General features: G+C 37.7%; 1 long non-coding RNA gene and 1 pseudogene across 2 annotated transcripts; one reads left to right on the top strand and one right to left on the bottom strand.

Moving 5' to 3' along the window:
- Positions 1-351: 351 nt before the first annotated feature.
- Positions 352-6354, bottom strand: LOC125193111 (uncharacterized; annotated as a pseudogene). Its single transcript, XR_016135572.1, has 3 exons — positions 6324-6354; positions 4297-4891; positions 352-3627 (listed from the first exon to the last, which is right to left on the bottom strand). The product of XR_016135572.1 is annotated as an uncharacterized LOC125193111 (transcript).
- Positions 6355-8782: 2428 nt separating this feature from the next.
- LOC148932206 (uncharacterized) lies at positions 8783-10192 on the top strand. The gene is made up of 2 exons (XR_016135719.1): positions 8783-9400; positions 9542-10192. It is a non-coding gene; the product is annotated as an uncharacterized LOC148932206 (long non-coding RNA).
- The last annotated feature ends 4200 nt before the right edge of the window (positions 10193-14392 follow it).

The raw sequence follows: 14392 nt of genomic DNA, 5'->3' as shown, positions 1-14392 counted from the left end.
GCATGATTAACATCTCTACCACTTGGTCAACTCTCTGCGAAGTATTTTTGACCTGCGAAGTATCTTTGACCAGATCATAGTTTGGAGTTTATACAATATTTAAAGTTTGCATTTGATTACATCCCAATAAAATCATGTATTTGGAATCAACGACTGGCTCTCACAAAATCCAATAAAAAACACGTCGTGTGAAAGCATCACCACCAAGATCATGCTGTTGCCGCCTCTTACTCTTCCACGACTGATACAACTGCCTTACAACAAGGTACACCGATATCCATCCGAACATGTTCACCACTAACAGATTTATGAATAGAGATCCATGGATATACAGAGAAGGGGTGAGATCGATTGAAAGAGAAATTGAGATCTGTAATTCCACGATTAATTGTGCATACAAAAATACCCACACCTTTATATAGTGAGGTGCCTTGGTGTACCTACCACAAGAGTACAATATAAAAACCCAAGTAACTAACTAAAGATAACAGCTGTAATAGCTAGCTCCTCAATCTTTATTCACCTATGTGCTCGGTTGCATAATGGTTAGTCTAATAGCCCCCCTCAAGATGGACTATAGACAGTTGTGAAGTCCATCTTGGACAGCAAATTCTGGAAAGGAGTAGCAGCCAATGGTTTTGTAAAAATATCAGCAAGTTGAATAGTGTTGCTGACATGAACTGTTCTGATCACCCCTTCAATGATCTTGTCTCTAACTGTGTGACAATCCACTTCTATGTGTTTAGTTCGTTCATGAAAAACCGGGTTGGAACTAATATGGACCGCAGCTTGACTGTCACAATATAGAGGGACAGGTTGGTTCACTTCCACGCCAAAATCTCGGAGCAAGGCCACAATCCACACCACCTCACAGCATGCAAGGGCCATAGCCCTATACTCAGCTTCAGCTGAGGATCTAGAGACAGAGTGTTGTTTCTCAGATCGCCAAGAGATCAAAGATGTTCCAAGAAATAAGCAGAAACCAGAAATGGATCTTCTTGTGTCAGGACAAGCAGCCCAATCTGCATCAGAGAAGATGCTAAAAGAAGGGTCTGCTTTAGCTGAGTAAAATAATCCATGGCCCAAGGTGCCTTTCAAATACTTGAGGACTCTTTCGCTCAGTACATGGCTTGGATAGGAACTGACTGAGTTTATTTACAGCAAAGGTGATGTCTGGGCGTGTGATACAGAGATACACAAGCCGGCCTATCAATCTTCTATAAGGAGTAGGATCAGTAAGAGGCTCCCCTGCATCCTGATGTAAGGGCTTAGCAGAATCCATAGGAGTGGAAGATGGCTTGCAGCCAAGTAATCCAGCATCTGACACCAAATCCAAGGCATATTTGTGCTGAGAAATGAACAATCCAGCATGGTTCCTAGCAATCTCAATTCCCAGAAAGTATTTAGGATTGCCCAAATCTTTAAACTTGAAATTAGCTGAAAGAAAATCCTTGAATTCAGAGATCATAGTGTCATCACTGCTAGCCAACACTATGTCATCGACATAGATGACAACTCCAAAGTAGTGTCCATCTGCAGAAGATTTGTAAAAATAAGAATGATCTGATGCAGATTGCAACAGACCAAAACCGGATAAGACTTGAGAGAACTTCAGATACCACTGCCTTGAGGACTGCTTAAGACCATATAAAGACTTCTTTAACTTGCAAACAAGCTGACCAGAACCAGCTGGTGGATTGTCAATAACTAGTCCAGGGGGAAGAGTCATATAAATATCTTCCTCTAGATCACCATAAAGAAACGCATTGTTGATGTCAAAATGAGCCAGTTTCCAGCCTTTTATAGCAGCCAATGCCAACATCATCTTAACTGTGGTGAGTTTGGCTACAGGTTAAAAGGTGTCATGAAAGTCCACACCAGCCTGTTGAGTGAATCCCTTAGCCACCAAGCAGGGTTTATACCTTTCTACTGTAGTATCTGCCTTAAATTTGATCTTGTAAACCCATTTACAAGAGACAGGGATTTTTCCAGGTGGTAAAAAAGTGATCAGCCAAGTTTCTGTTCTTATCAGCGCTTGTAGCTCTTCTTGCATAGCCAGCACCCATTCTGGGTGTTGTGATGCTTGTGTATATGAGGATGGTTCAGTTAGGATGGAGATTAATATGATAAATCTGAGGTATGGTTGGGAAAGTTTGTTTAGGGAAAAATAGGTAGAAATGGGATAATTGGAGGAGGAAGTCACTGAGTTACAAATGTAATCAGTGAGATCTGTGGAGTTTTTATTATCACTGCCACCACCAGTATAATCACGTTTCCTACCGATATAACACTCTCATTCGGAGTGATCACATCCACCGACACCAAGTAGCTGATGGCGATGGCCGTCATCGCCACCCACATCGTGTACATGGCCACCGCCATGAAGAAGAAGTGTGTGGCCGGGAGCCCCGTGGTGACTAGGAAGATCGTGAAGAGGGATGAAACGAAGGCGGTGGTGTTGTCGTGCACCATGTGCATGTATGTCTTGGCAATGACTTACGTAAAAAAAAATAATAATAATAGTAGGAGCTCAACTATTTTTATATTCCTTCGTCTTACACAAATAGGTCATTTAGCAATGATACGAGTTTTAATGTATAATTGATAAAAATATGAGAGAAGAAGAAAACGTAGTTGAAATAATAGTATAAAAGGATGGTGGAGCTCATATTATCAGTAGTGTTTATTTATGTGGAAAAGTTTCCATAAATGTATATGTTCCATTTCTAGGTAATGGAGAAAATATCGCATATTTTTAAGGAACAGAGGGATTAACTTTCTAGGCCTTAATATAATACTTCCTTCGTCCTTTAAAAACAGAAACTATTTTCAGCTGTCCTTAATTTCTACTTTATGAAACTTTTTTCACAAAGAAAATCTTCAAACATATACCAAAAGTCCAAAACTCATTGTTGGTGTACAAAACTTCTCCAATCATACATCAAATCCAAATTCACTTTTGGATTTTTATATGGAACAATGCCAATTTTTGTAAGACATATACTAAAAAATAATGTAAAATTTGAATTTGGTATAAATAGTTGGAGTAGAACTAATTTTTGGTGTGACATATACTCAAAAATGGATTTGAGTTTAGTGTAAATGGTTGGAGACGGAGGTGAGACTCATTCTCCACTAATAATATTTTAATTATATTTTTCTTTATATCTCTCGCTTACTTTAATAATTGTGGATTAAAATCCGTGTAGTTTAAAAAATGAAGTACTTGTCAAAAGAGAGAGTAGAAGCTAAAGATATTTTTGATAATCTACACAAATTAAAAATAGAAAATAATAAACAAGTACCTTGGGATGAGTGGTTGCCAGTACTGCCTCACCGCCTCTGTGAGATGACGTGTTATCTTGCCATATGCCTCCTTGGGGACTGATGGCCCCCCGGAAGGCCATCGTGGCAATCAGGATCACCACCACCATTGTGACGTCGGACATCTTGGGGAGGGCTTCCATGAATGACTCGTTTGAAAGAGTTTTTAAGAGCTTTTTCATCTGCGAGTAGTTTTCGGCCATAGTTGGAGGACTCTTGTTTAGGATTTGGAGGGCTGTTTTGCCCATATGGAGTTTCGTGTTTGCTTCTCTATGGCTTTGTATCCACCGAGTATTGTACAGTCTGAATTTTTTGATCATATACTCAATTACACAGTATATACTTGGATGACAAATTATCATTCTAAATGTTGTATGTTGCAAAGATTCGCAATATAATTGGGAATACATTTTAAATGCTTCTCTCGTTCCACAATAAGAGTCCTCCTATTTTTTTCATTTTAATATGTTCCACAATATGCATCTTAATTCATTTTTACCATAAATAGTAAACAAATCTCATATTCTACCAACTTATTCAACTCATATTCCACTAACTTATTAAACCTATTTTTCTTTACATTTCTTAAAACTCTTGTTATAACCAAATATGACTTCTATTGCGGGACGGATAGAGTATTACACATGGGTTAGTGGGCACGTGAATTTGATGTAGCCCTTGTTGTCATTTCGTTTTGGGACTGAGTCATAGCATCCAAAAATAATTTAACAACAAGCAAGGATAATATAGATAATGGGATTCACTCAATTCACCGGGATATGGATATCTAAATCTCAACTCCAAACTCGAGCAAGCAAAAGAAATAGTAGAATGAATGAATTGATTACAAACTAAAGCAGGATTGAGAGATTATTCAAGCTAAATCTTATTTTCAGCTATATACCAAAAAAAATGCTAATATTTCAAGTAAAGAAGACAAGAAAGAAAAACTAGATTTGGAGTGTAATTTACCTGGAGTTGATTGCACCTAACAGCCAAATGCAATAATGTCTCCCCATCATCATCCTTTGCACACACAAGCTCTCCCAACTTCTCCACCAAAAAATTTAATGCGTCAGTCTGAGCATGTTTCACACACAAATGCAGCACAGTCTGGCCGCGATGCAGTCTCTCCATCGCGGGCAAACAACTCTCTTGAAGGAGATCTTCTAGGATATCAACATGCCCATTCATGGCAGCGACATGAACGGGATTCATGCCTTGCTCGTCGCGCCACCAGTACATCTTTGGGGCTTTTGACAGCAATTTCCTAGGCTGGCAATCTCGACGTGACCTTCTATGGCTGCAATGTGGAGGGGAGACGATTTTTGGGAGTCTGAACTCCGCGCTAGCCTCAGATTACACTCCAACACTTCTTCAACAACGGCTGTTTGTCCATGCATTGCAGCTATATGTAGAAGGTTTCTTGAACATGGAAATGAGAATCCATGAACAAGATATGGATCTTCGTTATGTAATTGTACAAGTGTTGTTACATTCCCATCTGATAAAGAGTTTCTTTTCTTGTGCTTCTTCCACCATTCTTTAGTGGCCCTTGTTCCTATAGCTAGTTATTTTATTCTTTTCTTCTTATTTATATAAAAATATTATTATAGAGAGCAGTTCAGTTGAGAACTATCTTAAAATAAAATCTTATAAACTCTATCAGTTGAAAGCATAAAAATATCAGTTGGCAGCACTGAATATATTAGTAGGAGTATCTAATATGTTTTGCATTGTCAACTGATATATTTTGTGCTACCAGCTGATTGTTCTCAAAATTCTTATTTAAGATAGTTCTGAAATGATCCATCTTCTATATATGAAAAAGGCATAATTAAACAAATAAAGTATAGGATCTATGGAGATTATATTATAAAGAGATGCTTAATTTACTGAAGAAAATGGACAATGAAAACCCAAACAACACAAAACATGTACAATATACTTTCTCCATCCTTTAAAAATATGAACTTTTGAACAATACGTGTTTTAAAGTACAATTAGTAAAATGAGAGAGATAATAAGAAATAGTGATTGAAATATTATTAACACAGAATGAATCTCATCTCTAATGAGATGAATAAATTTCCTTGATTAGGAAGTGCATAATTAAAGATTGGACTAAAATGAAAAATTGTTGATATTTTTAGAGAAAAGAGAGATTATATTTTGATAAATATATTAACATAAATAAGCACAAACAAGTTGAGGAAAACTTGCAACTTGGCTAGTTGATATTGCAACTTGCAATATTAATGTAATTATCGACAAATCCAATGTACATGTTGCATTGCAACAGTACCGCGGAATAAGTAATAGCAAAACATACTTGTGTCAATAAATTTTTTTAAAAAAGTTGTAAAGGTACTGTTTTGAACTGTCTGAACAAAAAGAGTTAGAAAATAAATTAATGCGTCCACCCTTAGCGGCAGCACGGTGAAGGTTGAGCCGGATAACTAATGGTTAATTGTAGTTTATGATCTAAACATTAGTCCTTGTTTAATTTGAGAAAATATTCAGTGGTCCTTCCACACCACCATGACACCATGAGATGGTGTGTCCAACCAATTGTTTATTAACAAATAAGAATATAAAAGGCAACACATCCAACTAGACATGTAATTATTTAGGAAACATTCATTATACTACTTTTATGAAAAATTGCATAATATAAATATGGAAATTACTATTATATGGTATATTGCATGTCTATTGATAATAAAAAAATCAAATCATACTAACTCTTGCGAGTATATTCTTTTGGGTATGAATTATGATTATCTTTTTTTCTTATTTATTATGTATATAAATAAATATATTAGACTTATAAAGCATGACCATAATTTAATTTTATTTGCAATATTTAACCTATTGAGTAAACGTATAATCATGTATATGCAAAAAAAAGGATAGAAAAATTACATTATTGGCATACTTATTTTAATTTATATAGAATTTTCAATTATTGTAGAATTTTCAATTATTAGGAAACATACCACTTTCATGAACAATTGCATAGATGGACATTACCAATATATTTTCAGCTTCTATACATATTTCATATTTATATTTGCACTTACTGTAATAATAATAATAGCCAAAATGTATCGCAATAAAAAATGTAATCCTAGAGCATTTTTTAATATTATTTTATGTGCATGTATACATGATTATACGTTTACTCAATAGGTTAATATTAATAAATAAGAAAAAAAGATAATCATAATTCATACCCAAAAGAATATACTGTGTTAGTATGATTTTATTTATTTATTTATTATTAATAGATATGCAATATACCATATAGTAGTAATTTCCATATTTATATTATGCAATTTTCCATAAAAGTAGTATAATGAATGTTTCCTAAATAATTGCATGTTTAGTTGGATGTGTTGCCTTTTGTATTCTTATTTGTCAATAAATAATTGGTCAGACACACCACCTCATGGTGCCATGGTGGTGTGGAAGGACCACTGAATATTTTCTCGTTTAATTTATGATATGAAGTCTAATTTATTTTAAACTAGTCTAAAATCGTTTAATTACGTAAAGAAGAATTCGATGTTATAAAATTTTAATAAATACAATTTTCTCAACAATAAATTACAATTACCATGAACGATTGTGGTTGGTGTACTGGTCTATTATAAATAGGGGTGGGTAGGTACGGTATACCTTACCGAAATCATCATACCGTATACCTTATCGTAAATACGGTATGCGTAAAAGTCATACCTTTACCTTACCAAAGTTTTCGGCATACCAAACTTCGGTATACCTTATTTTCGATATAACGAATTTTCATACCGATACCGTACCTCATTTTCGATATACCGTACTGAAGTTCGGTATACCTTACTTTTGCGGTATACCTCACTTTCAACATCAATTAAAATAGAAAATTAGAGTTTTTAGAATATTATTTATATTTTATAATTTTAAAAATAAATTAAATATAATTTATTCATAATTATATTTATATTTCACAATAGATTTTATAATTTAAAAATATATAAAATATATTTTATATATAATTGTGTTTATATTTTTGTGGTATATACCTTAATTTACGGTATATACCGAATTTCGGTATGCAGCGGTATACCGCGATATTTGAAAATTCATACCGTTACCTTACCGGAATTTTTCGGTAAGGTATCATACCGTACCGTAAGTCACGGTATACCGAAAATTCGGTATTTTCGGTATTTTTTCGGTACGATAAGGCCGGTATTTCGATATTTCGGTATTTTTCCCCAGCCCTAATTATAAATTAGCAGCCATAAAATAAAAATCTTATTTTAAATATTCATGATGTTAGAAGAGAACAATCTTAAAAACTATTGTATTCTAAAATATCGTAATCTTAACTTTGTAGAAAACAAAATGTTGCAAATAATTGAAGTCTTTTTACTTCATTAACTTATATGAAAAAAGCGCCAAACATTAACAGTTTTATAAACCATAATCACATAGAGACATAGAGTTACTTACTGATGGAAGTGGAAGCGCATATTATAATAAATCCTAAATTTATTACTCAGTCGGTCACGAATTTTAATCCACAATTAGTAAGTAAAAGAAAAAGGAGATAGAAAAAGTGATAGGAATAATATTAATGAAAAATAGGACTCACGCGCCATTATAGAGAAAAGGGTTAGTACAAAAATAGAAGGAATTATTTCTATGGAACGAACCAAAATTGAAAAAGTATCTATTTATATGGGATGGAGCGAGTAGAATTCTACTCCCTCTGTCCGTCCTTAAATGTCACAAGTTGACTCTGCCCGGGTTTAAAGATATATAGTGGGAAGTGTGTTGAAAGAGTAATTAGTAGAATGTGAGTCCTACATTTTTATGAGTATTAGTTTTATAATAAAATAATAAAATGTGAGTGTACTAAGTTAGTGGAACGTGAGATTCATTACCAAAAATAGGCGTGACTAGTATTGGCAGACAGATTGAAAAGGAAACTAGCGATAAGTAATGGCGGACGGAAGAGTAATTGGAAAGTGCAACCCGTTTGGTTAACCCGCAACCCTATCGGGCCAGCCCGCTTAACCCGCCAGCCCATTTGAGCTGGCCCGTATAGTCGTTTTATATTCGAGTTGCAAATTATAGTCCTAATTCTTTAGTTTTATCGGGTTATTAGGGCCGATACGCATGTTTCAAGTTGAATCGACATACTTACATAAACCATAATTTGAGTGTGGAATGGACCACCTTTCTGTAGAAGTTAAATTAAAAAACAGAAAGTGATATACTAGAATATTTTGCAATATATAACCAGGATTAATATGGTTGTTGTGTTCTAACAATGTGTGACCATTTCAGTTTGAATCTTCTTCTCTGTCGTTTTCAAAGGGAAATGTAGATAGAAACACGACAGAGGTTAGGCAGCTGTGTTGAAAATGCAACTGTTACATCGGAATATATTGTGAAGTACTAAGGAAATTAGGTAGAACTTGCTTGTGAGCCAACCTTAGACCATGGGCTCTTTGAATGTGTGGACATCGATCTTTTGTGAATTAAGTATAAAGAGAGGTTGAGAAGAAGAATAAAATATAAACTAGAGAGAAAAAAAGAAGAAATAATTAGTGGGAGAAAGAATGGTAAGTGAAGAAGTAGAAAAGAAACTCTACAACCCTGCATCAAGTGGGGATGTTACAACACTTGAACATCTACTTGAACAAAATCCATATCTTGTTCATGGTGTCTCATTTCCATGCTCAAGAAATCTTCTCCATGTAGCAGCCGCAGGAGGGCACGTCGAGATTGCCTCGAAATTGCTGGCATTAGCCGCGGATATGTGCTGGCGGCGCGACGACCAAGACATGAATCCGGTTCATGTTGCAGCCATGAATGGGCATGTTGAGATTCTCGAACGCCTCCTTGAAGAGAGTTATTTTCCCCCGATGGAGAGACTGCATCGCGGACAGACAGTGCTGCATTTGTGTGTGAAACATGGACATTGAAAGTTTTGGAGGAGAAGTTGGGAGATCTTGTGTGTTCAAAGGATGATGATGGAGATACTATATTGCCTTTGGCTGTTAGGTGTAATCAAATCGATGTAATTATACACCAACTCTTCTTCTCTTCATTATCTAAAATATTATTCCCTCTGTCCCATAAAGTTTGTCACATATCATTTTTATCATTTTTTGGTAATGGACTCCGCATTCCACTAATTTTTTCAATTAAAAATTTTCAGATGAAGTATCACTTGGTGAATATCGAAGTCCTAAAGCAGGATATAAGAAACGGGATGGGCAAAACTGCCGCCCAGATATTGAACGACACTGCTCTGACCAACACCCACTATGCAACGATGAAAAGGCTGTTAACAGCGTAGTCAGACAATTTAATGTTAAAAGTGATCCCGGAGATGAGCAACACCATGATGGTGGTGGTAGTCCTGATCGCCACGATGGCCTTCCAGTCAGCCATCGCCCCCGCGGGCGGAGTATGGCTGATGACGACCCCAAGAACTCTCGAAGAGCCGGGCAAGCTGTGATGGCATCCACCAATCCCACTGCATACATGACCATTAGGTTAGCCAACATGATGGCCTTCCTGTGTTCCCTCCTGGCGATGTACCTTTTCACCTTCAGGGTCCAGCTGGAAAATTACACAGTAGCCTTTATTTTCGTGTCCGCATTCTCCGTGGGAATGGCGCTGGTAGCTGTCATGGTCACCTTCTTAAAGTCGATTGATGCGATCACTCCATCTAAGCTCAGCCCTCCAATGGGAAACAAGATTATGTGGGGGGTTTTCATAATTTTAGCCATATGGGCGTGTTTTGAGTATGTTAATGATGCACTTTTTATTAGCACTAAATAAACCTGCAAGTATACAGAGTATATATAGTATAGTTAAAGGTTAATACCGATATCGAACACGGGGAAGGCAAACACAAAGTGTCTATCCTCTACTAAGACTCAATTACTATCTGGAAAAACGAAAAGGTTTTGGAAAACTTTTGAAAACTGAAAACAATAAAAAGCATAGAACAACTAAGAGCAAATAAAACACGGAGAAAGACGATAGAGATAAGGGAATCCCAGGGATGTGTGTTCACAGTTATGGTTATACAAAATTCCAACTACAATACCCTAGCACAGTTTATACTATGAAAGGACGAGTCACTTAGCTTATGCTCATGCGATACAAACGTTGATTACAAAGTTAGGGTTGTCAATCCTAACACGTAACTCCAAAAAGCTCCTAAGACCCTTGAAAAGTCCTCACTCTCAATTAACAGTACCGTTTTAAGGGAAGCTAATGTAGTGTCTACTAAGTGAATCTAACTCGCTAGAACTCTGTCACAGTTATGAAGCAAGTTATATTAAATCATACAAGATTGTGTCACTCAATCATGCAGCATCAAGAATACTTAGGGAAGAAACAAAGTAAAAACAAAACGGATATTAAATAGAAAAAAGAATTTGTATAACGAAAGTCGTTACTAACACATCCCTAGAATCCTATGAGTTTAGTTACAAATAATAGAATAAGCTAAAAACATAGATTAAAGGGAAGACAATTTGAACATAAAACTAAAGCAAATAAAACCCGTAGGTTGAATCCTTGTCATTCTTGATGTTCTTGAAATCCTTCTTCAACTCCTTGCACAATTGAAGTACTATAGGTCTTGATCTCTATGAAGTATTTTGCAAGTAGAAGTTCTCTCTTTCTGATGAAGCTTGAGGTCTTATTTATAGGGAAAAACCAATCCTTGTTGTAGAAGGAAAAGATCTCCAAAATATGGTAAATCTGGGCGCAAATCTAGGGCTTCTCGGATTCGCCGCCTTTCTCCGGCGGGCCGCCGCACCTTGGCCGGCGGTCGCCGCGTTGGAGTCCAGAGAGTCTGTTCCATCGGCGGCGAACCGCCGCACGACTTCCGGCGATCGCCGGACGAGACTTCTCTTCCAAGCGCATTTTTCCGAGGCGGACCGCTGCATTGATCTGCCCGCCGGGCGCCGGCGGTCGTCGCACACAACTGCAGCGGTCGCCGTCTGACTCCAGATTTCCAGACTTTTCGTTTTGGCTCCCTTTTTTGGCTCAATTATGCACATTTCTCACAAAACACGTCAAAATACCAAAATAGACAAAATATGCAAATAATGGACGTGTAGAGTGACTTTGACATAAAAAAACGGACCAAATAATAGTCTTAAAACAGTGTAAAATCAGAGCGTATCAGTTAAACAGTTGTATTGGTCGTGGGTCAATAAGAAGGATCGGCAGATAGATATTAGCGATGAAGCTTTGCACCGCCGTCTTTTCTATTGGATTTTTGAAAAGTTGGAGACGGGAGGGTATTTGATAGACGGTCATTTCGAAATACTTTGATTTCTTATCTACATCTTTGTAGTATGAATGTCTCACGTTTTTATCATCCTACTAAATCAAATCAGTCTAATTGTACTGCACCATTCGTCCATGAAAAATAGTCTCATTTTGCTATTTCGTATGTCTACGAATAATAGTCTCATTTCAAAAATGCAAATTTTCTCTCATGCTTTACTCACTTTTTCTCCTTCCGTCTAACTTTTTCTCCTCTGACTCATACAGTGCAGACACACTGCATACACACAAGACTAGGGGTGGTTCGGTACGGTATACCGTATCGGGAGTGCCATACCGTATACCGTACCGAAAGTTACGGTATGACAAAAACCATACCGATACCATACCGTAAGTTTCGGTATACCAGAGTTCGGTATACCGGAAATTCGGTATGGCAGTTTTCCATACCGTTACCATACCGTGTTATCGGTATACCGTACCGCATTTCGGTATACCGTTTACGGTATACCGAACTGCGATATGGCATTACGATATACCGTTGTACCGTGTTTTGCGGTACGGCATACCGTTATACCATTATACCGTGAAAAAATCTATTATATCCAAAATATTAAAATAAAATCTAGTTTTCAACTACTTCAAAAAATAGGGTTCACAATTTTGATTCTTTTATTTTTTTTATAATAAAAATTCTTATTTTTTAAAATTTAGTTTAAATATAACATATATAAATATATATTTATATATTATATGTATCGAGTCTTCGGTATACCGGTATACCACGGTATACCGAAGCATCGGTATATACCGAATTTTCGGTATACCGGTATATACCGGCATACCGAATCTTCGGTATACCGCGGTATGGGAAATCTTATACCATTACCGTACCGATCTCTATCGGTAAGGTATCATACCGTACCTAAAACTACGGTATACCGAAAAAACGGTATTTTCGGTATTTTTTCGGTACGGTAAGTCCGGTGTCAGGTATTTCGGTATAATTCCCCAGCCCTACACAAGACACAATTCACACACGCACAAAATACATACACTGTACACACGCTACATAAACACAACACACAATTCACACACTGTGCACGCACGCGTACTCGTATAACTCACACATTGCACATACTGCCATTTACATGTACACGATACACACCTTGCACATACACTTCATATACATATATAATACACACACGACAAAAAATACTACATACACAATTACCTCCTTAAACACCATCTGAGCGATCTGTAAGGGCATCACACATTCATACTAGATCATATATAATGGAACATTTGAAATCTGAATTATAAAATCATCTTTTTCAAATCAACGGTCGGCTCTCGAAACCCCCTGTCTCCAACCGGTGAAAAATCCAATAGAAAACACGTCGTATGAAAGCATCACCACCAAGATCTTGTTGTCGTCACTTCTTATTCTTCCATGACAGATACAAATGCCTTACAAAAACGGACACTAATATCGATCCAAACATGCTCATCGCCCCAACCACCCCCAATATAATCATATTTCCTACCGAATGCACCCTCTGATTCGGAGCTATCACATCCATCGACATTACGTAGCTGATTGTGATGGCCACTAGCGCCATCCACATCGCGTAAAGGGCCACTACCATGAAGAAAACGTGCAAAGCTGGGAGCCCAGCGGTGATGAGGAAGATTGTGATGAGGGACAACACGAAGGCCGTGGTATTGGCGTGCACCATGTATCTGTTGGTTTCTGGATTACAAGAGATAAAAAGCCGGGCGTAATACAACCCAAAAGGAATACAAGAGAAATAACTGAAACTGAATTACAAGGAGATCGAAACTATAAACTGTAGGAAAAAAGGAAATAGCCGAGTCGAGGAGGCCTCTTTCCGCAAGACGAGATACACCCCGGTAGTGCTCTTCGGATTGGCGTTTCGTCCCCAAAGATAAAACGGCTAGCGTCTCTGATGAAGCAGCACCGCAATCAACAGAGCTCCGACGAACTGGATGGAGGAGAGGGCAGAGCTTTCGACAGAAAAACAATGCAGAGAAAGAAGAGAGTGTATGATGCAGATTCTAGTTTTCAGTGTGTAGAATGCTAGAATGGCTAGCCTATTTATAGGCTCAGTCCACTGTAGGGGTCAACGCAACCTTGATGGCTGTCATCAATGCCAGACCGTAACGGTCGTCGGTTACGAGCTGTAACGTTCGGTCATGACGTGGACTGTCACGTGTCAGCCACGTTGGCTTACCGCGTTATACTAACAAGGTGTCATCCCGCTTGGCTCGCTGACTGATACGCTCGGATTTTACACTGTTTTAAGACCATTATTTGGTCCGTTTTTTATGTCAAAGTCACTCTACACGTCCATTATTTGCATATTTTGTCTATTTTGGTATTTTGACGTGTTTTGTGAGAAATGTGCATAATTGAGCCGAAAAAGGGAGCCAAAACGCAAAGTCTGGAAATCTGGAGTCAGACGGCGACCGGCGACCGCCGCGGTTGTGTGCGGCGACCGCCGGCGCCCGTCGGGCAGATCAATGCAGCGGTCCACCTCGGAAAAATGCGCTTGGAAGAGAAGTCTCGTTCGGCGACCGCCGGAAGTCGTGCGGCGGTCCGCCGCCGAGGGAACAGACTCTCTGGACTCCAACGCAGCAACCGCCGGCCAAGGTGCGGCGGCCCGCCGGAGAAAGGCGGCGAATCCGAGATGCCCTAGATTTGCTCCCAGATTTACCATATTTTGGAGATCTT

Source organism: Salvia hispanica, chromosome 2, assembly GCF_029641045.1.
Source record: "Salvia hispanica isolate PSC_SH4W2 chromosome 2, Shi_PSC_v1, whole genome shotgun sequence".
Lineage (NCBI taxonomy): Eukaryota > Viridiplantae > Streptophyta > Magnoliopsida > Lamiales > Lamiaceae > Salvia > Salvia hispanica.
This window is presented reverse-complemented; position numbering and strand designations above follow the sequence as displayed.